This window comes from Tursiops truncatus, chromosome 1 (genome assembly GCF_011762595.2).
Source record: "Tursiops truncatus isolate mTurTru1 chromosome 1, mTurTru1.mat.Y, whole genome shotgun sequence".
In the NCBI taxonomy this organism is placed as follows: Eukaryota; Metazoa; Chordata; class Mammalia; order Artiodactyla; family Delphinidae; genus Tursiops; species Tursiops truncatus.
Window position 1 is genome coordinate 31,650,075 of NC_047034.1, and position 21,248 is coordinate 31,671,322.

At 41.2% G+C, this 21,248-nt stretch overlaps 1 protein-coding gene, 1 long non-coding RNA gene and 2 pseudogenes across 7 annotated transcripts in view; 2 read left to right on the top strand and 2 right to left on the bottom strand.

Moving 5' to 3' along the window:
- LOC117312336 (ferritin light chain pseudogene) overlaps positions 1-3,449 on the top strand; it is a 117,465-nt pseudogene extending 114,016 nt beyond the window's left edge.
- The window catches only part of LOC117309453 (metabotropic glutamate receptor 7-like), a 141,911-nt gene extending 124,429 nt beyond the window's left edge, over positions 1-17,482 (top strand). For 4 of the 5 annotated variants that reach the window (XM_073801835.1, XM_073801834.1, XM_073801840.1 and 1 more), the window contains 2 exons: positions 12,556-12,631; positions 17,425-17,482. The gene's annotated coding sequence lies outside the window, so the exon portion shown is untranslated. Of the gene's footprint in view, positions 1-278; positions 521-12,555; positions 12,632-17,424 lie in introns of those variants that run through there. The other variant, XM_073801843.1, reaches the window with a different exon arrangement.
- LOC117309411 (uncharacterized) lies at positions 3,942-13,402 on the bottom strand. Of its 2 annotated transcripts, XR_012330471.1 has the most exons (3): positions 13,386-13,402; positions 12,517-12,681; positions 3,942-8,702 (listed from the first exon to the last, which is right to left on the bottom strand). It is a non-coding gene; the product is annotated as an uncharacterized lncRNA (long non-coding RNA). The 2 variants fall into 2 exon arrangements; XR_012330470.1 differs by lacking the exon at positions 13,386-13,402 and having other exon boundaries at positions 3,942-8,613; positions 12,517-12,642.
- LOC141275633 (UDP-N-acetylglucosamine--peptide N-acetylglucosaminyltransferase 110 kDa subunit pseudogene) lies at positions 13,691-17,562 on the bottom strand (annotated as a pseudogene).
- Positions 17,563-21,248: the final 3,686 nt, after the last annotated feature.

Here is a 21,248-nt window from a genome sequence, read left to right on the forward strand (position 1 = left end):
GCAGAGGATATGGGGGATGGGTCTGTCCTAGGAAGGCCCCATAGGGTACTGCTTGGTTACAAGGTGACCATACTTTGAGAACCACTGCTCTAGTGGCTTGGAATGTTCAGAAAGTAATGGAAGAATCCCTTCCCAGGTCTAGATTCTAGTATCGCCAGCTATTTTGGTGGGGGGAAGGGTAAGTTTTGTCCTTGCTTGGACTTCTTGTTCATTTATATCAAAGCCTATTTGAGGCAGTGCGCTCGGCAGTCCTGCAGTTCTGTCTTTTGCTTCAACAGTGTTTGGAATGAACAGACCCAGGGACGCTCCTTGCTCCAGCCCCCGACCACCCTCCAACCTTTCTTCCTGTCGCAACCTTTGGAATCAGCCACTCAGCTATCCTCAGCCTCCAGGACAGGCCAACACCGTTTTTTGAGCTTAGCTCCTTATCACTGATCAACCACGAGTTCCCAGGTTCGTCAGAATTATTCCATCGAGGTGGAGGCCGCCGTCCACCGCCTGTTCAACATGCATCTGGGGACACTTACCTCTCTCTGAGCTTCTATTTCGACAGCAACAATGGGACTCTGGACAGTGTGGGCCACATTTTTCGCCAACTGGCTGAGGAGAAGTGTGAGGGCGCCCAGCGTCTCTTGAAAATGCAAAACCAGTGCTGTGGCCGCGCCCTCTTCCAGGATGCGCGGAAGCCTTCTCAAGATGAGTGGGGTAAAACCCAGGACGCTGTGGAAGCCGCCATTCTTAGGGAGAAGAGCCTGCACCAGGCACTATCACATCTGCGCGCCCTGGCTTCCGCCCGCGCAGACTCCCACCTCTGTGACTTCCTGGAGAGCCGCTTCCTGGAGGAGCAGGTGAAACTCATCAAGAAGATGGGCGACCACCTGACCAACCTCCGCAGGCTGGCTGGTCCGCAGGCTGTGCTGGGCGAGTATCTCTTTGAAAGGCTCACCCTCGAGCACAAACAGGAGTCTCTGAAGTCCAGCCGCCTCTGAGGAGCCCCTCTGGCATCAGAGCTTCTGCCTGAAGCCCTGCTCTGCAGCTACTAGGCAGCTTTGTAACCGCCCTGGAGCCCTCTCCCAAGCCTTGGACCAAATGGAAACAATAACGCTTTTTGCAGAAGGAAAAAAAAAAGCCTATTTGAAACACAAACAGAATAAAGAGGAAAAAAAGAAACATATATATATATATATATATATATCTATAAGTATATATATATATATTCATGTTTTTTTTCTTTTTTAAAAAATTTATTTTACTGAGGTATAGTTGATATACAATGTTGTGTTAGTTTATGCTGTACAACAAAGTGATTCAGTTATACATATATATAATTTTTCATATTCTTTTCCATTATGGTTAATTACAGGACATTGACTATAGTTCCCTGTACTATACAGTAGGACCTTGTTGTTTATCCACCATATATATAATAGGTTACCTCTGCTAATCCCAAACTCCCAATCCATCACTCCCCCACCTCCCCCTTCCCCTCGGGAACCACAAGTTTGTGTGCTATGTCTGTGAGTCTGTTTCTGTTTCATGGATAAGTTCATTTGTATCATATTCTAGATTCCACATATAAGTGGTACCTTATGGTATTTGTCTTTCTCCTTCTCACTTACTTCATTTAGTATAATAGTCTCTAGGTCCAGCCATGTTGCTGCAAATGGCATTATTTCATTCTTTTTTATAGCTGAGTAGTATTCCATTTTATATATATCACATCTTCTTTATCCATTCATCTGTGAGTGGACATTTAGGTTGTTTGCATGTCTTGGCTATTATAAATAGTGCTGCTGTGAACATAGGGGTGCATGTATGTTTTCGAATTATAGTTTTGTCCAGATATTTGCCCAGGAGTAAGATTGCTGGATCATATGGTAGCTCTATTTTTAGCTTTTTGAGGAACTGTCATAGTGTTTTCCATAGTGGTTGCACCAATTTACATCCCCACCAACAGTGTAGAAGTAAGTCAGAAAGAGAGAGACAAATACCGTATGCTAACACATATATATGGATTTAAGAAAAAAAAATGTCATGAAGAACCTAGGGATAAAACAGGAATAAAGACACAGACTTACTAGAGAACGGACTTGAGGATATGGGGAGGGGGAAGGGTAAACTGTGACAAAGCGTGAGAGAGGCATGGACATATATTCATGTTCTTTTAACACATGAATTGCCCCACTTTATCTGTGTGAAATAAGTTTGTTCCCGTTATTGGGCTGCTTCTCAAGCTTTGCTGCTCATTTGAATTACCTAAAGAGCTTTTAAGAAAAACATTGGTGTCTGGGTCCCAGCCCCAGAGATTTTGATTCAGTAGGTCTAGGGAGGAGCCTGGGCACAGGGAGGTCTCAGAGTTCCCCAGGTGATTCTAATGTGCAGCAACTTTGGGAACCACCTCTTGGCTTCAATCCAGCTAGTGATCAGATATTAAATCTAAGACACATGGGCTAGTGCGTGAGCTCTAGGAAGATTCGTGCCAGGGGAAATGATCGATAGTTGTGTTACTTCTCTGAAATGGACTGAAATTTCCAATTAGCATGAACAGGGGAGGGTGAATGGGTGAATGCAATAAGGTGTATCATTTACGTATTGCCCTATGTGTATGGCTAGAAGCTTTTGCAACTGAGGTCTGCCCTACTTTTCATGCTAATGGTAATGCTTGTCCTCCTAATGCAGCTGTAAACTTTATAAGCCCATAGGTAGACAGCATCACAAAATATTTACCCCTCCCCACTGGCCCACTCTCAAGCTTCTCTCCCCTTCCCCAATACACAAATGTACGTCAATGCTCTTGAGACCACTATCAACATATTGACCTTCAATTCTTCTACTTTGCAGCTTCCCTCTTATCAGGAGATGTCAGCATTTAGTGCAAGGACAAATGCTTGCCTCTTGGTGAGTAATGTAGGCAATGCCTCCAAGAGACAAATAGCCCTTAGGGAGGGGGAAAAAGTCTTTCAAAAATGTTGATGCCCAGAGGAGGCATTTTCAGTCATCTCAGCTTAGAGGTCAAATATCCAAAATTAAAAAGGTTAAAAAAAAGAAAAAGAAGAAAGCAAGGAAGAAAAGAAGGAAACAATTTTCTTATCTCATAGTAATAAGGCAGTTTTCCTTAAAAAAAAAAGACTTAAGCCTTAAATTCTCTTTCCTAATCAAAATGTGCTTTTCCGTCTTTAGACTATTCCTCTTATATCCTGTATTATTCATGACGTTTAATTCTTGAAATAGCACATGGCTGAAAACAGAAGCTAACCTCTTGTCCACTATGAATTAAATCTTCTTTTCCTAGGACCTGTCTACAGTGTACAATTTGGGGTTTGCCAACATAATTATTTTTTCTGAAATAAGTTACAGCATTTTGCCTTTTCAATATATAGTTATACAATATATTGTTAACACAACATAGTTAATAGAGTCAATATAGTAAATACAACTATAACACACGTGATATGATGCCACTGGTGATTTTCTTCATCCATGTAATTCTGAAATTTGACAGTATAGTTTTCATATTCTAATGAGCTGAGTATTACCTTTGCAAGGATAGAACAATAAAATAAATTCATAATATTCTTGTGAGGTTTGCCCCTGGGGTGGATTACCATAACGGGGGGATATTTGAGCCTTTCCCCAAGTCATTAAAAAACCTCCAGCGAGCAGCCCCTTGTCCTCTCCAGGGAGTGGGGGGAAAGGATCTTTAATCATAATAATCCTGGGGGGAGAAATCTCAGAAATAAGACATCTGCTTCTGTGCCTTGTTGTTTTGCAGAATAGCAATGATTGCTTTAGCAGCTTCTATTGCCATGTGTGTACAATAAGTAAATGAACATAAAATTGAATGAACGCATAAAAGAAGGATAAACCCACCCAGCTTAACAAATCCACTCTCTCACCTGCTGTGCCCTGAAACATGAAAGAAAGAATCACGGGATCATAAGGATTAATAAAATAACAGTCTCTGTTAACAATATTGACAGAAGGTATAGGAAAATTTGTCTGATGTGGGACCAACAGCTTAACTGCTTAATCCTTTTTTTTTTTTTAAGGGCAACTCATTCATTTATTGTTTAAAGATTGCAAGACAACTTCTGAATTTCTGTAGCACAGTTTAAATGTTTTACTTTTTTGATAAATCAGAGTATAATAGAAAAAACAATTCGTTTCCAGTAATATCTATATCTCTATTCAGAATTAAGTCTTCCACAGACATGTAACCTGGAAACAAAATCCTGTTACAATAAGCAAAGCTTCAACAGAGCTGCTACTTTTCGGGCCAGGGAAAGGTTCATCCCTATAGGAGGAGGATGTGCTATGTAAAATGGCTGCAAGGTCACAGCCTTGAGGGCGCTGGAAGTCTATTATCCTATCCCACATTAAGTAGTTTGGTGAACTTCCAACGTCCGTTCATCTGCAACCAAGCTGGCAAACTTTAACTGATATTTCAAGCAGGTAAAAAATAAATTAAAAGAAATCCTTACACTGATGTTCCTTGATTCACACTGTTAAATGGTTCATTAACATGTAATTCTGGCTAAGAATTACATTTGAGACTCCTTGCTCAGATTTTGGTTAACAGTACAAATCTTTGAGAAATTCAAGTTCTTATTAATCAATAATTTGTCAGCTAGGCTACATTCAGGCATCAGCTGCAACTACAGAATAGGTGCACTGCCTCAGCGCTTTGGAAAGACATAATCTAGAACACTACTAGCAGACAAAATATCTGTTACTAGACAGCACAGGTGCAGTACAGCAAGACAAAGACATATATTCATGTGTGCCGCGGACCAGCCGGAGAAAGAGGATTTCACCGCCCAGGGTCAGAAGGGAAGGGGTAAGGAACTGAAGTAGCACCGACGAATGGGGTCAGAAGGCCCAAGACAATTGATGGTTGCAAGGCAAATTTTATTGCGCTACAGTTGCAGATTATCTAGACTAGAAAAAGGAAGGTTGCCAGATGGTGGTTTACATTACCTACAGACTGTCTCGGCTCAAGGTTAACTTCCCTGGGAGGAAACCCATAAACGCAGAAGCATCAAAAATAACCTGCATGTGCAGGGGGAAGACAGCTTTGCTTGTCTCATTTTACATTCTTTCTGATCTCTGGGCCCTGGTGATTTATCTCCCATGGAATGGAACAAGGAGGGGAACAAGTAGGGACAGTCCCTTCGAGCAGCGGCGGCATGCCTGGCATGTCCTTACCTGCTCTCAAGGCTGACTGCTTCCCACAGGTCTTTTTTATTTTTTAACTTTTGCTGCAAAATAATTCCATGAAGTTTAGTGCCGAGAGTAGTGTACTGTTGCATGAGGATACGAAACAGACATGAGAAGATTATTATCAATAATAGGCAAATTATGGCCAGGGTAATAAATCCTGACAACCTTCCAGTAATCCAAGACTGAGGGTTTAACCACTTTAAATGATCCAGTAAAGTTTGAATTACATCTTCTGGCGAAACATCATCAAGATGTGTATTTTGTATATCCTGAATTTCAGCATTTAATTTCTTAAGATCAAGACTAATATTATTATCTGACCAAACACTCAGCAGATGCATTTTTACTTTTTCCCATTCCCAAATACAGTCACTGTACTTTTAAGGAGTAACACACATCCATGTATACTTTGCATGACAAGCTAAACGCATCCTCAATTTTAATGCTGCCATCTGATCTCCAATCCCCAAAATTGCGTTTTTAAATTCATCTAACTTGTTATTAATCCGTAAATATATGTGACTTTGTAAAGATAAAGCAAGACTGGTATGTTGAGATAACTGATTAGCAAAGTGAGCATGATTAATACTCTGTGAAAGAGCAAGACCGGCAGTAGCCACAGTAGCAGACAGAGCAGCCGACGCAAGTAAACTTACTATTAGCCACCCAAGAAAGCGTCTCCTCTGCAAGGCTTTAGAGACTTCCACCCATGCCTGTACTCCAGTATCTTCATACCAAGGTTCTCTCAGATGTACAGGCACCATAACATACATGGGTTGCTTTAGTATAAGCACAGATTGCGTTCCTGCAGAAGGGAACATACAACTGCTAAAAATACAATTAACACAGCTAATATTATATCCTCCTTTGGAAGAATTACCAATGTTAATAGAACCACACAAACGTGTATATGGAGGAGCAACACAAGTTATAACAGGTGTATTGGAATAAGTTAGAGCTAGTTTCCATATATCCCAGTTCTTTTGAAATGTGATAAACCTATCTATGATGGGAAAAGAAGAGATAAGAATTGACACCTTGGTATAATCTATAGTACACCATATTTGGTTATTATTCCAAGATGCATTGCAATGTTCAAAATTGGATCCAGGAAAGTTAACGGTCGTAAGGGGAGGCAATTGATTTTTTGATTTTCTGTTAAGCATAGTAACCTTACGTCCAGCTATAAGTATCCCTTGTCCTCCAAGTAAACGCTTCATACAGAAATAATTTCCTGAATCTTCACCTGTAACCTTGGCTATAGTAATAGCGGAATCCCTAAGTGGTGAGGCGTATGAGATTCGACCTCTAATATTAATAGGTTGCCCATTTTATACCAAATGATGGTATCCTTAAGATCCTCTCGTCGGCTGGTAGCCGGGCATGTAAGAGTAATGTTGGTTCCTGTAAAACGAAGGATGCCTGGAGAGCCTGACAAACTAATTGATTGATCCGTTCCCTCATAAACATCTGTATGCTCATAACTAATAGCCTTTACACATCCAGTTTCCAGATTCAATGGGCTAAGACAGACAGGATGGGTACTAAACCAGTTAGTATAATTTACAGACATATTGATTTGTTTTATATTCCCAATAAGAGGCCCATAAACACTTATCATTGTAAAATACAGGAAACTCTGCTTCAGACCAAGATATGGGTTGTAATAGTGGAGGATAAGGTACATAGGCCCAGTAAGTTGCTGCATTAACAAAGGGAACACATGAAATGGTTGCCAACATAACCAAAAATAAAGTTACAGGTGTAACAGGATTATTCTGTTGTTTCACTGACTCTTGAGCTCATGAAACCAGTTGTTTAATTTGTCCCCAAGTTGGAACATCACTCCTTTGAGTCGTCCTGGCAAGTGCTCTCCTCTTCTTCTTCTTTTTCTGAATCAACACTGTCAAATTTTCAGGAGAGGTGCAGAGCTTCTTCATCTTCTGAACTAGGTGAGCTGTGGCGAGCCATCTATTTGCTTGACTAAGCGCTCAGGAAGCCAGCAAGGTCCAGGCACTGATCTGGGAAGGATACACACGTGACCACGTCCCCAAATCAACACAGGATCAGGACCACGCCAAGTGCTGGTTAACGGATCTTTCCAGAGGACCTCCGGAGATTGAGAGGCCAATCTTGGCTCAGCCACCAACCTTCCCCCTGCAGAGCAGCCAAATTTGTCAACAGTGAGAACATTTAAAATAAACAGAGCATGATTTATAAGGTTATGTGGCGTTGTTCTATACAATTCCCCCCTTTTTATTTTTTCAATAGTTAGCTTTAAAGATCTATTTGCACGTTCTATAATACCTTGTCCTTGAGGGTTATATGGAATGCCTGTAATATGGGTAATTTTGTAATGAATTACAAAATGTTGCAAAAGCAGCGGGCCCATTATCTGTTTTAATAATTTTGGGAAGGTTCATGAAAGCAAAACAGTGTAATAAATGAGTGATAACGTGTTTAGTAGCTTCTCCGGTCTGTGCTGTAGCACAGAGGAAACCAGAATAAGTATCGATAGTGACATGAACAAACTGTAATTTCCCAAAAGACGGAATACGAGTAACATCCATTTGCCATAAATGTCTAGGTAATAATCCACGAGGATTAACAACATAATGTGGAACAGGAAGGTGAGGTAAGCATTGTGGGCATTGCTTAACAATTTGTGGGGCGGCTTCACCAGTAAGGGAAAATTGTGCGTGTAATGTAGCCGCCGACTGACGGTGTAAAGCGTGCAACGGCTGTGCTGCTTGTGAAGCAGTTTGATCATAACTTACCATAATATGAGGGTGTCCAGGACATGGACCATGAGTATCAAGAGTATGAAGATAATGAATGCAGTACATTAGCCATTCTTGACAGCATGATGAACGGAAAGGAGGAGTACGGTAAATTGGGACCTGTCCTGCTTTAGGGAAAAGAGATTGAGGAGGAGGAGTAACTTCAACTCTATTCTTGGGAGGAAAATGTACAGGATAAAGATCACGTTTAGATCGAGTTAAAACATCTGCAGTCGCATTAAGTTTAGTCAATGGACCAGGCAAGTTAGAATGAGCACGGATATACAGACCTGCAACAGGACCATCATGGGAACGAATAAGCTGTTGAAGCAAACAAAAAGAGGATGATAATTCAGGGTCATTAGTATGTCCTATGCTCGCAGTCTCCAGAAGAAATCACAAGCTAATAAGATATTTACTATCAGAAAACAAATTAAAAGATATAGAAGGCAAATGTTTAAAAGACATAATGACAGCATACAGTTCAACACGTTGAGCTGAAGTCAAGGAAGTTTCTTTAACGAGGTTTGTTCTGTGGTCAATGATTACAGTAGCCACTCCTGAAGAAGAACCGTCCGTAAAAACCAAAGGTACATGAGGAACAGGCTGTTGCCTAATTATAGAAGGAAAGATATGAGTTAAGTTTGCTGAATTGGATCAATTTATCAGCAGGGTAATGGCGTTCCAAGGTACCTGAAAATCCTGCAAGAGCAAGACCCCATTCATTACTATGTTGAAAAAGCCAATTTTGTTGACTAACTGAATAAGGGATAATAATTTGAGAAGGTTCTATACTTATAGGTTGTAAGCATCTAGTTCTACCTTGCATTATTAAATTACTAATAAGTTCATAATAAGGGTTAATAACTTTAGAGGGTGTAGTTTTCATATGAATCTATTCAATAATTCCAACAGTTTGCCATAAGACGGCAGTAGTCACGTGAGGAGTTGGACAAATTATTAAGAAAATTGGAAGGTGAGTATGAATTCTAGTTAATTGTGTAGAACTGATAGATCTACTGACTATTTGTAAAGCTTGAAATCCTTCTGGAGTCATAGAGCGTGAAGAAGAAGGATCTGAGTCACCTTTAAGAATATCAAACAAAGGCTGTAATTGAGCAGTAGTAAGTTTTAAGGAAGGCCTTAGCCAATTAATATCTCCAAGTAATTTTTGAAAAGCATTTCATGTTTTTAAATTATCAACTCGAATTTGCAGTTTTTGAGGCCTAATAGTAGTGTTATCAATATATTTTCCCAAATATAAAAATGGAGATTGTCTTTGAATTTTTTTGAGGCAGTGACCAAGCCAAATGATTGTAAGGACTGTTGTAAAAATGGAAAAGCAGTCTCTAATAAAGAAATATTATCAGTGGCTAAAAGCATATCATCCATATAATGTATGAGATATAACGATGGAAACCTTTTTCTCACAGGAGTCAAGGCCTGAGCCACATATTTTTGGCATAATGTAGGACTATTTGCCATGCCCTGAGGCAATACTTTCCATTGAAATCTCCTCATGGGTTCCTTAAAATTTAAGGAAGGCAAGCTAAAAGCAAAATGTTTTCTATCTTCAGGAAACAAAGGAATAGTGAAAAAACAATCTTTTAAATCTATAACTAAAAGATGATAATTGTGTGGTATGGCTGTTGGAGAGGGTAGGCCTGGTTGAAGAGCTCCCATTATTAGCATAGTTTTATTAACAGCTCTTAGATCCTGTAATAACCTACATTTTCCAGATTTTTTCTTGATAATAAAAATAGGAGTATTCCAAGGACTACTGGAAATTTCTAAATGCCCTAATTGTTCCAGTACTAATTGTTCTGCAGCTTCTCATTTCTCCTTTGTGAGGGGCCATTGGTCCACCCATACAGGGTCATCAGTCAGCCAAGTAATTGGATCAGCAGTGAGTGGAGAATCCAAGGCGCCTAAGAAAAACCCAAACCTTGTCTATCATTTTTTATTTTCACATCAATAGGACTGACAGTTCCTTGTTGATTTGTTCCCAGCCCTTTTGTGGGAAGAAATCCTTGATACAACATCATATTAGAGACTTGAGAGTTTGGACTATAAAGTAATACTCCCATTTCTTTTAATATATCTCGGCCCCAGAGGTTTAAAGGCAGCCCAGGCAAAACATGAGGCTGGAAATATCCTGAATGGCCCTCACTATCTTGCCATAAAAAAAAACTGACTACTTTGCATAGAAGAAGAACTTTGTCCTATTCCGTGAAGTTCTGTAATAGTAGGACTAATGGGCCAACGTTTAGGCCAGTGTACCTGCGTCATAACAGAGACATCAGCTCCAGTGTCTAACAAACCTGAAAAAACCTTTCCATTAATGGTTCATTTCATTTCTGGACGTTCTTTCCCTATCTTCTGAATCCAGTAGGCAGCATTAGACGATCCAAAAGCCTTTGTTTCTCTCTTTTGATGTTGTAAAATTTGTCCATGAGGTACAAAGGGCAAAAGTAGCAATTGTGCAATTTTATCACCAGGAGAAATAGTTATTATATTTTTAATAGTTTGTGCCATGACTTTTATTTCTCCTTCGTAGTCAGAATCTATGACTCCTGGCATAACAGTTAAACCTTTCATGGCGACACTACTTCTTCCCAATAATAGTCCCATCAAACCCTTGGGTAAAGGTCCACAGATGCCCGTAGAGAGGGCCTGAGGACCCATTTCAGGAGTTAATACATATCGGGCGGAGGTACTGAGCTCCAGTCCTGCGCTTCCTGGTGTTGCTCTGGAGAGCGAGGATATTGTATGTTTTTGTTTTTGGTTAATGTCTGATTGATAATTTGAGGAGGATACACAGACATTGCCCTTATTATTTGTTGGGGCCGGGGAAGGCCCCGGGAGGAGTTCCCCGACAGTGGTGGCCCATCCTTGTGGGCCACTGAGCAACAATCTTGTGCCCAATGTTTTCCCCTATTGCATGTAGGGCATAAACCAGGGATTTTCTGACCATCTGGAGGTTTCTGAGTAGGGAAGGAAGGACTAGGGTTAGAATTAAAAGATCTACATTCTCTAGCAAAAGGACCTGCCCTTTCCGCATTTAAAACAAGTCTTTGTTTTCTTTTGATTGTTTTTAAACCCCACGTTAGTTAATGCTGCAGCCACAGCAGCACCCTGTATATAAGTAGGCCCAATGTCTGCACAAAGGCGAATATAATCCTCCAATGTTCCCCGTTTTCTCCAAGGTCGAATCGCAGCCTGACACTCATTATTAGCATTTTCAAAAGCAAGTTGCTTAACTACAATTGTACCAGTGAGTCCGTCCACAATGAGTCTCCCCACCGCCTGTGACAACCTATCTACAAAATCAGCGTATGGTTCATCAGGTCCCTGTCTAAGTTTTGAAAGATCTTCAGTTTTGTGTGTAGAAGGACATTTCCTCCAGGCTTGTAATGCCAAATGATTTATTTGAGGATAAGCAACAAAGGGATAAGTTAATTGATCTTGTAAAGAAAGATATTGTCCTTCCCCAATCAGCATATGATAATCAACTGGAATATTATGGGCAGCATTCTTTTCTGCTTGTTCAGCAGCCCGTTCATAAAAATCAAACTTCCATATTAAATAATCTCCACCATTTAAACAAGCTCGTGCAATAGACTTCCAATCAGCGGGGGGAAGAGCTTCTCCTGTCAACCATAGCAGCAGTAAAAGGAGCAGTGGGCCCATATTGAGCACAGGCAGATTTTCAATCTTTCAAAACTTTCAAAGGGAGAGCCTGATGCTCCCTAGTAGCTTGTTGAGGATTATTAGGACCAGGTCTTTCTATGACGGGACAACAGAAAATAGGATCTTCTCCTCGTTTTATTGCTCCTTGTACAGCGCGCTGCAAGGGACTCAGCATTTTTACAGATGTAGATTTTTGAGGAAGACAGTCCTTATTAACCTGCAGCTTTTTCACTGACTTATCTATCACAGCCATTAGAAAACCATCCTCAGGATAGTTCTCTCTTTTATGTTTACAAGCCTCATCTGTTAAGTCAAAATGTTCCTCTTCATCTAAACTATTGAAATTAATTAGCTCTTTCGGTTTAGGAAGTGGCGACACAGTAGTTAATACAGTCTCTCCTTCTGTCAGAGGCTTATGTTTTTCTGACTTTACATTCAAATCAACACTATCATGAGAAGAATCTAAACATATTTTTATCAGATTCCACAAACTATATGTAACAACAGGAGTATGAGTAGGCCCTCGAGACTCGTAATAATTTTTTAAATCTTCTCCAACTTTCTGCCAGATTTCTATGTCACCAGAGCCACCATCAGGAAACCAGGGAGATACACCATGGATATGCTGTAAAAATTCAGTCAACAATAAAGTTCAGAAACTTTATTACCCCGAGCTTTAAGCATCAAAAGTAAAACCTGAGCAAATAATTCATACATCTTTGAGCCCTTTTGCCCCATCTTATTTTACTTCTGACTATTGCCTTATGCCGCTATTCGTTTCACTTTTACTGGTGGCCACACATATTTTGCATAAGCGTTCTCTTACCTGCACTTTCTTTTTCTTTTAATTGCCTTCACGCTTCAGGTCCCTGTTCGAGTGCCACTTGCCGCGGACCAGCCGGAGAAAGAGGATCTCACCGCCCAGGGTCAGAAGGGAAGGGGTAAGGAACTGAAGTAGCACCGACGGGTGGGGTCAGAAGGATCAAGACAACTGATGGTTGCAAGGCAAATTGTATTATGCTACAGTTGCAGATTATCTAGACTAGAAATCGGAAGGTTGCCAGATGGTGGTTTACATTATCTACAGACTGTCTCGGCTCAAGATAAACTTCCCTGGGAGGAAACCCATAAACCCAGAAGCATCAAAAATAACCTGCATGTGCAGGGGGGAGACAGCTTGCTTGTCTCATTTTACATTCTTTCTGATCTCTGGGCCCTGGTGATTTATCTCCCATGGAATGGAACAAGGAGGGGAACAAGTAGGGACAGTCCCTTCGAGCAGCGGCCGCATGCCTGGCATGTCCTTACCTGCCCTCAAGGCTGACTGCTTCCCACACGTATGTTGCCTTGTTTAAGCCTCAAGCCCTCGATCCTTTGTTGAAATACAATAATTTCATTCCTATGGTTTTCAATACCAAAAACTCAACCTCCAGGAGGGCTAAAGTCTAATTTGTACTCCAAACCAAGTAGCAGTGCAGTTCGCTACTACTGAGACTGAATCCATAAAGACTTCAAGACCACGTCCAGAAGACAAGTTATTATATATAATACCCTAGAAGGTCTGAAACATAATTATCATATACATAGCTGGTCCTTCAGAGCTTTTTACCTATAACATGTTTTTTGATGAAAGTTATTTAATGTACTGGAGATAACTGTGACTTACTGATCAAATATTTGAATACTTATACTTACCTGGGATTTCAGTTCTGCTGAAAGAAAAAGGAAGAACAGGACTCACTAAAACAAACAAACAAACATTAGAAATGAAAGTAAAAATCTTAACACACACTATCACTTTTGGAAGCAGCATAGAGGGGCAGTCAACGGTAAAACACTGGTGAAATAGGTCAACACTCTAGGCCAAAAATCCATTATTATTATCATCAGTGACAGTACCACAACTGTGCCCTTCAGAATTAATAATCACTCCTAAGAATCTTCATTTGGCACCAGATGATGCGGTTAAGAGAAACACTCTGGGAGGTTTTGAATCAGACTTGTTTTTTTGTTAGCCAAGTTACAGGAGAATTTTTAAAGTGGGGGGAAGGGAAGAAGGAAACGGACCAGGAAAAGAATTTAAGCCATCATCTATAAACCAACAAAGCACTGATAGTTCCGAACATTATGTCAGACACTAAAATGACTGATATAAGCTCAAGTGGTTTACAAAACCTATAAAAAGACTACACCAGCAAAGTCCCCATTTATCTGTAGAGTTCAGAAACTAAAACAAGGAATATTTTAGCTTAAAAGCTTATCTCAAGAGAATCATACACACTTCACATGAATAAAAATACCTGAAACCAAACATTTTTAAAAGCTCCAATACCCAAAATATAAAGAAAAATATTAATTCAGAAGACTCAATCAATCCATGATAATCACAAAACGGCTGGGCAATCTCTATCTCCCTTCCACACTAACCATCCATCCCATGGAAGACCAAGGGAGATCAGACCTTCCAGACTTACCTTCCAGACCTTCCAGACACCTGGCTGCTGCAAAATTCTATGGAGACTCCTTGTGGAACAGCAGTTTCCCATCTCTTGTGTCTCTCCCTATCATGATCATGATCATGCAGGAAGCAAGTCTGGCTGTGCTATTTCTTATCATTGTCTGTCACCCATCTGCAGCATGGTATTGTACAGATAAGGAAAAAGTAGTTCCCTTTCCCCCAGAAGGTTGAGGCTCAGGTACAGGGTAATTCTCCTGTGCACACAGTCATTATTTAGGCCGACTCAGTGACTTCAACAGGCTTAATCATGTGATCAGGTTTGTTGCCAGCTGCGTAATGCTCCCACATCTGTAGATAGAGCCGCTCTAGGTCCATTGTGTATTGCTTGGTGTTGAACAGAGGGCTAGATGTTCTCTGCTTCCAGACTTTGCCACGAATTTTCTTCAGGTATTCTAGATCAGTTCCCAGTTTCACAGCTATGTCTTCATATTCTTGTCTATTTTGAGCAATAAGCTCAAGACAGCCTAAACAAGTGAGCTGGGAAGCTGCAACTCGGGAAGCAAGAGTCTCTCCTGGCATAGTCACCACGGGTGTCCCTGACCAAAGGACATCCATCCCTGTGGTGTGTCCATTACAGAGTGGAGTGTCCAAGCAGACATCAGCCAGCTGGCCTCTCCGAACATGTTCCTCTTTAGGAGCAACAGGTGAAAAAATGATACGGTTCTGGGGAAGGCCCATATTTTGTGCATACTGTTGAATATTAGGTTCTCCTACTGCTGGAAAACGCAACAGCCACAGTACACTATTGGGAACACGCTTCAGAATATTTGCCCACATCTGCAAAGTAGATGGGTCAATTTTATATAACTGATTGAAGTTACAGTACACAATGGCATCTTCCGGTAACCCGTACTGAGAACGTGTGGTTACAATAATGGTACGGGGAACCTCCTCTCCAGTGGCAGCCTTAATGTTGATCTGGGTAGTTGCCAGTCCATTGCTAAGACTGAATCCATTAATTGTTATCTGAATTTGTCCTCTGTTAATCATTTCAATAACTGCCTCTGCAATAGTATTCATAGGAATGACAGGCATATTAAGAGCCGTATTACTGCTGTCTGCGTTGTCTCCTCCATCAGGACATTTCATCTTGACAATCTGCACATCTGGGAGACTATCAAGAAATGCTTTGAGGTCGATGCCGTTCAGCACAATCCGATTGTCATAAATGTGCCCATTGGACTGAAAATCGATGACTGCCTTCTTCTTCAGGTGAGGGAACATATTAGCATGATCGCCAATAAAGAAAGTATGGGGCATATAAGCCAGTTTCTCAGAATACTGCTCAGCAACTTCAGCAGGTGAAGTTTCCTGATCAGTGATGATATAATCCATGAAAAACACGCCACTGGTCCCAGGGTAGCCCAGCCACATTGCCTGAATAGGAGCTGGCCTGAGAGCAAAGAGTTCATTTCGAGCACCCCTGGTATAACCATTCATATTTACAAGGATATGTATACCATCTTGATGGATGCGATCAGCTGCTTTCCCATTGCATGGAATCTGAGAAAGATCAATGAAATGATGGGCTTCTGCCATCACCTTCGCTCGGAAGTTTGTGCCATCATCTGGGCTCAGGGCATAACAGAATACCTCAAATTTATCAGGATTGTGCATGCCTGGAATAGACTGCATAAGATGAGAAGTAGGATGATTCCCAAAGTCAGAACTCACGTATCCTACACGCAGTCGACCATCACTGAGCTTCAAGTCTTTTGGATGTTCGTACGGTGGTTTATGAAGGACACCGATCTCATCCAAGCAGAGGTTCCCGTGGCTCTCAGCAATAGCCTTCCTGAAGCCATGAGAAAGAGGATAGAGCATACTATGATGAGGCTGCACAGAAGGCAACCTATTCTTCTCCAGCTGGTCAGCCACAATGCTGACCAACTTCTTCATTCGCTCATCATAGTCTGTCCAATCACAGACAATCTGCAGGCAATGAGCCAAATCACAATAAGCGTCAGGAAAATCAGGTTCAAGCTTCAGAGCAGTGCGATAAGAAGCAATTGCTTCTGGAATATTCCCTGAATACTTGTGAATGGAAGCCAGATTGCTGTGGGCATCCGCAAGTGCAGGGTTAATCTGAATGGCACGAGTATAACACTGCAAGGCTCCCTGAACATCCTGCATCTCCTTTAGAGTGTTTCCCATGTTACAGTAGGCATCAGCAAAGGTAGGACTGATTCGAACAGCCTCCTTATAATGCATCAGAGCTTCCTGCAGTTTTCCCTGCTGCTGCAATACACTTGCTAAATTTGAATGGGCAACAGCAAACTCTGGGAAGACTTCTAATGCTTTACAATACAAGCGAACTGCCTCTTCAATGTTCCCCTGGTCTCCTTTGATATTGGCTAGGTTATTCAGAGAGTCTGCATGGGTGGGACACAGCCGCAGAGCTGTATTATAACAATCTTCTGCTTCGGCAACACTGCCCTTCTCTTCCAGAGCGTTGGCTAGGTTGCAGTAAGCATCAGGGAAATGTGGTTGCAACTCAATAGCTCGCCTGTAGGTGTCTATTGCCAGATCTATCAGGCCTTGCTCATAGTATACACAAGCCAGGTTGGCATGTACCACTGCATGATTTGGGCTCAAGCTTAGGGCACAAAGGTAAGCTGCCACAGCTCTGTCAAAAATCCGTGCCTCTTTCAAGACATTTCCTAAATTGATATAAGCATCCAGAAAATTGGGGTCAAGCGTGACAGCCTTTTCAAAGTGATGAATTGCAAGCCAAATCTCCCCTTGTGCATTGAAAACACAGCCAAGATTACTCCAAGCTACTGCAAAGTTCGGTTGCGTCTCCATTGCTTTCAAATAACATGCCTTGGCTCCTTCCAAGCGACCCAGGGCTTTGAGCAGGTTCCCCAGGTCACTGCGAACACAGTACAAATCAGGATTGCACTGAAGAGCAGAGACGTAAGCTTGTACTGCCCCTTCCATGTCGCCTGCTGCTACCAAAGCGGCTGCCAGGTTAATATAACCATCGATGAAATCTGGTTTGAGATGCAATGCATGCCGGTAATGCTCAATTGCTTCCTGCAACTGCCCTCTTTCCTTGTACACATTCCCCAAATTCGAATAGGCTTCTGCCAGAAGAGGGTTCTGTTTAATTGCCAGAGTACTAAAGTGGGCAGATCTGTCCAGCCTTCGACACTGGAAGTGTAGAGATGAAAGTAATAAAAGTACTCCAGTATTGTCTGGCTCTTGTCTCCACAGCTGCATGCAGTGTCTCTCAGCTGCCTCAAAATCTCCTGCCTGATACTCTCGATGTACCAACTCAGCTAACCCTTGGAAGGAAAGCATACGTTTCGTTGGTTCTGTGCTGTCGGCCACGTTGCCCACAGAAGACGCCATCTGGAGCTTCTGGAGAGAGTGAGAAAAGGGGGTAATTGAGTCCCGCTGCCGCCACTACTGGCAAGAATGTTTCTAGAGGTAGCAAATACGAGGGCAGCAGCCGTACCACTGCTTTGGCAGGCTTAAGCGGCGGCGACAGTTACAGGCACCGAACCTTAGGAACTCTGGTTGGCCATCTACCTCTCACGCTCTTGACATCTTAATTCTTAACCCTGCCCTCTTCCACCATTTTTCTCCTAATCAGGGAATAAAAATTACCTATACACTTGCCTTAGAAGAAATCAAAAGTCAGTAGTCCAAACACTTTTTAAAGTTTTGTTTTCTGTCCAGTTGGAAAGGAAATACATGATTGACTTTACTTCATCATTCATATAGTCAATGTGGAAAACATTAGGGCCGTGAATTTCAATACAGTAAGATCAGAAAATTTTAAATTGGCCTTCCCAAACCACTAATAAGTAACCAATGTTGTATATAATGCTAAAATCTTAGAGACTGAGTTTGATATTTTAAAAGTTCTGAAAAGATTAGCTAATTTCTCCTCATCATACTTCTCATGCCTCAAACCTGAGTATTACTTTTTTAAAATTAAATTTATTTATCTTTATTTATTTATTTTTATTTTGGCTGCGTTGGGTCTTCAATGCTGCGTGCAGACTTTCTCTAGTTGTGGCGAGCGGGGGCTACTCTTTGTTGCGGTGCCTGGGCTTCTCATCACAGCAGCTTCTATTGTTCTTCCACAACTCTATGGGTTCCTTTTTAGGTCCTATGAAGAACCCTAGAAATTAGTTCATGGAATTATAAGTTTTTGCAAAATTGTCAAAGGTGGGATATTTTAACTTCCATCAGGTAAGACCAGCGTCTCTTTCTTTGCCAATTTTCCTTCTATCATATTCCGCTATGTTGGATCATATTGGAATGGCCACAGGCTTTTTTGAAATCTGGCTAAGGAGATTTTCTTTTTTCTGTGGTACGCGGGCCTCTCACTGTTGTGGCCTCTCCCGTTGTGGAGCACAGGCTCTGGACGCACAGGCTCAGCGGCCATGGCTCACGGGCCTAGCCGCTCCGCGGCATGTGGGATCTTCCCGGACCGGGACACGAACCTGTGTCCCCTGCGTCAGCAGGTGGACTCTCAACCACTGCGCCACCAGGGAAGCCCTAAGGAGATGTTTTAAGTGAGGCTATTATGTGATTTTCAGACACCGCCATATGTAATTGACTATATACTATCGCATTACAGGAATAACTTCCAGTACTCATACTGACTACTCTACTGACTTAACCTAGCACAAGACACAGAAGCATAAGGACAAAACCCACCTTACAATATAGCCATGTCTTGCACTTCACAGCTCTCAAAGCATGTGCGTTTGAAGAAGAAAAAAACAACTGAAAAGTACAAAACCAGAAGCTAATCTGTGGAAAATTATTTCAATCATCAGGCATGTGAAAGATAAGTCAAAGATTCAGTTCTCATCAATGCTTAGTCAAAATGGAAATTTTCTTCTGTCAAGAATATACTCCAGGGGCTTCCCTGATGGCGCAGTGGTTAAGAAGCCGCCTGCCAATGCAGGGGACAAGGGTTCGAGTCCTGGTCCGGGAAGATCCCACATGTCACGGAGCAACTAAGCCGGTGTGCCACAACTACGGAACCTGCGCTCTAGAGCCCATGAGCCACGACTATTGAGCCTGCGAGCCACAACTACTGAAGCCTCCGTGCCTAGCACCCGTGCTCTGCAACAAGAGAAGCCACCGCAATGAGAAGCCTGTGCACCGCAACGAAGAGTAGCCCCCAGTCCCTGCAAGTAGAGAAAGCCTGCGCACAGCAACGAAGACCCAACACAGCCAAAAATAAATAAATGAATGAATGAATGAATGAATGAATGAATATACTCCATCAACAATGTGTGTAATGGAATGGTATGAATGAGTATTTTATCAGAATCCCTGTAATGCACAAACCTATAGCAGTACTGAAATCAGTAATGCATTTATAATAGTAAATACTTATGAGGAAGTAATCCATAGAGGTTTTCTCAAAGTTAACAATGAAAATTAATGTGACATTATCAATAATAAATTGTGAAGCTGAAATAAACTTTTCTAAACTATTAATAACTAGAAGCAAATTCTAATCAACCATGCTACAAGAAATCTATGTCTAAAAACTACGAAGTTTATTTCTTAAAATTTTATTTCGAAAATACATAAACTGTCGTATGAGGAGGCAGTTAAAGAATATATAGCTAAAACAGTGGGGGAAAAGTTTTATAGAGACACATCTGGCAGTAGTTAATTTTTAAATGTCATTTTTCTAGATTTTGTGACACCTATAGTATTGATATTTGAAAGCATTTAAAAAATTGTAATTTGAAGATTTGCTACTTCCAGGTAGAATAAAATATTTTGAAGCAAAACAACGTTTCCACTGAGAAAAACAAAAAAAGCCAAATAAAATAGCCAGCATTCAATCAAAAAGTTCTAGACAAACCAAGAGATAGAATCATATGGCTAAAATTCTAAGAACAGATAATACAAAAATATTTACATAAGATATTGTGTGTCTTTATCAGGAAAAGTCTTTATCAAGAAAAGACTTTAAAATCATCAGAATTAATATTATATTTTATTTATTTGTATATTATATTTATATATAGATATTTATATATTTATATAAAGAACTTAAAGATAAAGCCCTAGTTAAGGCAGTGACAATAGCAGTAGCAGTGGGAGTGAAAAGAAATGGTTATATTCAAGCATATTTTGTCAGGAAAAGTCCATGATCAAATGTCTGACTGCATACATGGGATGGATAGACGGAGTGGGAAAAATCAAAGTTAACTATAGAGGTTCTAGTGAAGATGGGGTTGCCGTCACCCAACCCAAGGGGCTGCGATCATCCCCAAGGTCTAGGAGACTCAAAGGGAAGGTCATGGTCAGAGGCAAAGTTAATTGGTGGGAAAATAAGACTCCCAGTCTCTCCATCTCCTTATACCAGTTTTTTTTGTAACATCTTTATTGGAGTATAATTGCTTTACAATGGTGTGTTAGTTTCTGCTTTATAACAAAGTAAATCAGTTATACATATGTCCCCATATCTCCTCCCTCTTGCATCTCCCTCCCTCCCACCCTCCCTATCCCACCCCTCTAGGTGGTCACAAAGCACCGAGCGCATCTCCCTGTGCTATGCGGAAGCTTCCCACTAGCTATCTATTCCTTATACCAGTTTTGTTTTTCTGCTCATATACGTAGCAGCATTTCATTCAAGGGGAAAGTCATTGATCTGACTGGTCAAATTAAACAACATAGTTCAAGGCACATTTACAGTGGTTAGTTCCTCCACAATTTAGAAAGTCACATTCATAATTTCCCTCTTCCTACACCGCGGAACACATTGGCCATTCCTCCAAAGTTTCCACTCCACAGAGTGGACCAGAGATGACGTGAGCCCAGAACTGAGAGCTTGGCATGAGATGGTGTCAGCCCCACGTAGAGCTCTGGCATAAATTATAACCCAACCCAGCTCTACAGAGAGCTCTGCATGGAATCCTGGGAGTAAACTCAGCCATAATAATGGGATTCTGTTTTTCATTTGCTTTTCTTCCTTGCTTAACTTTCCCTGGCCACTCTGACAAACAAACTTTCAGGCATTCCTGGGCCACTCACTAACTTTATTCCATTTAATC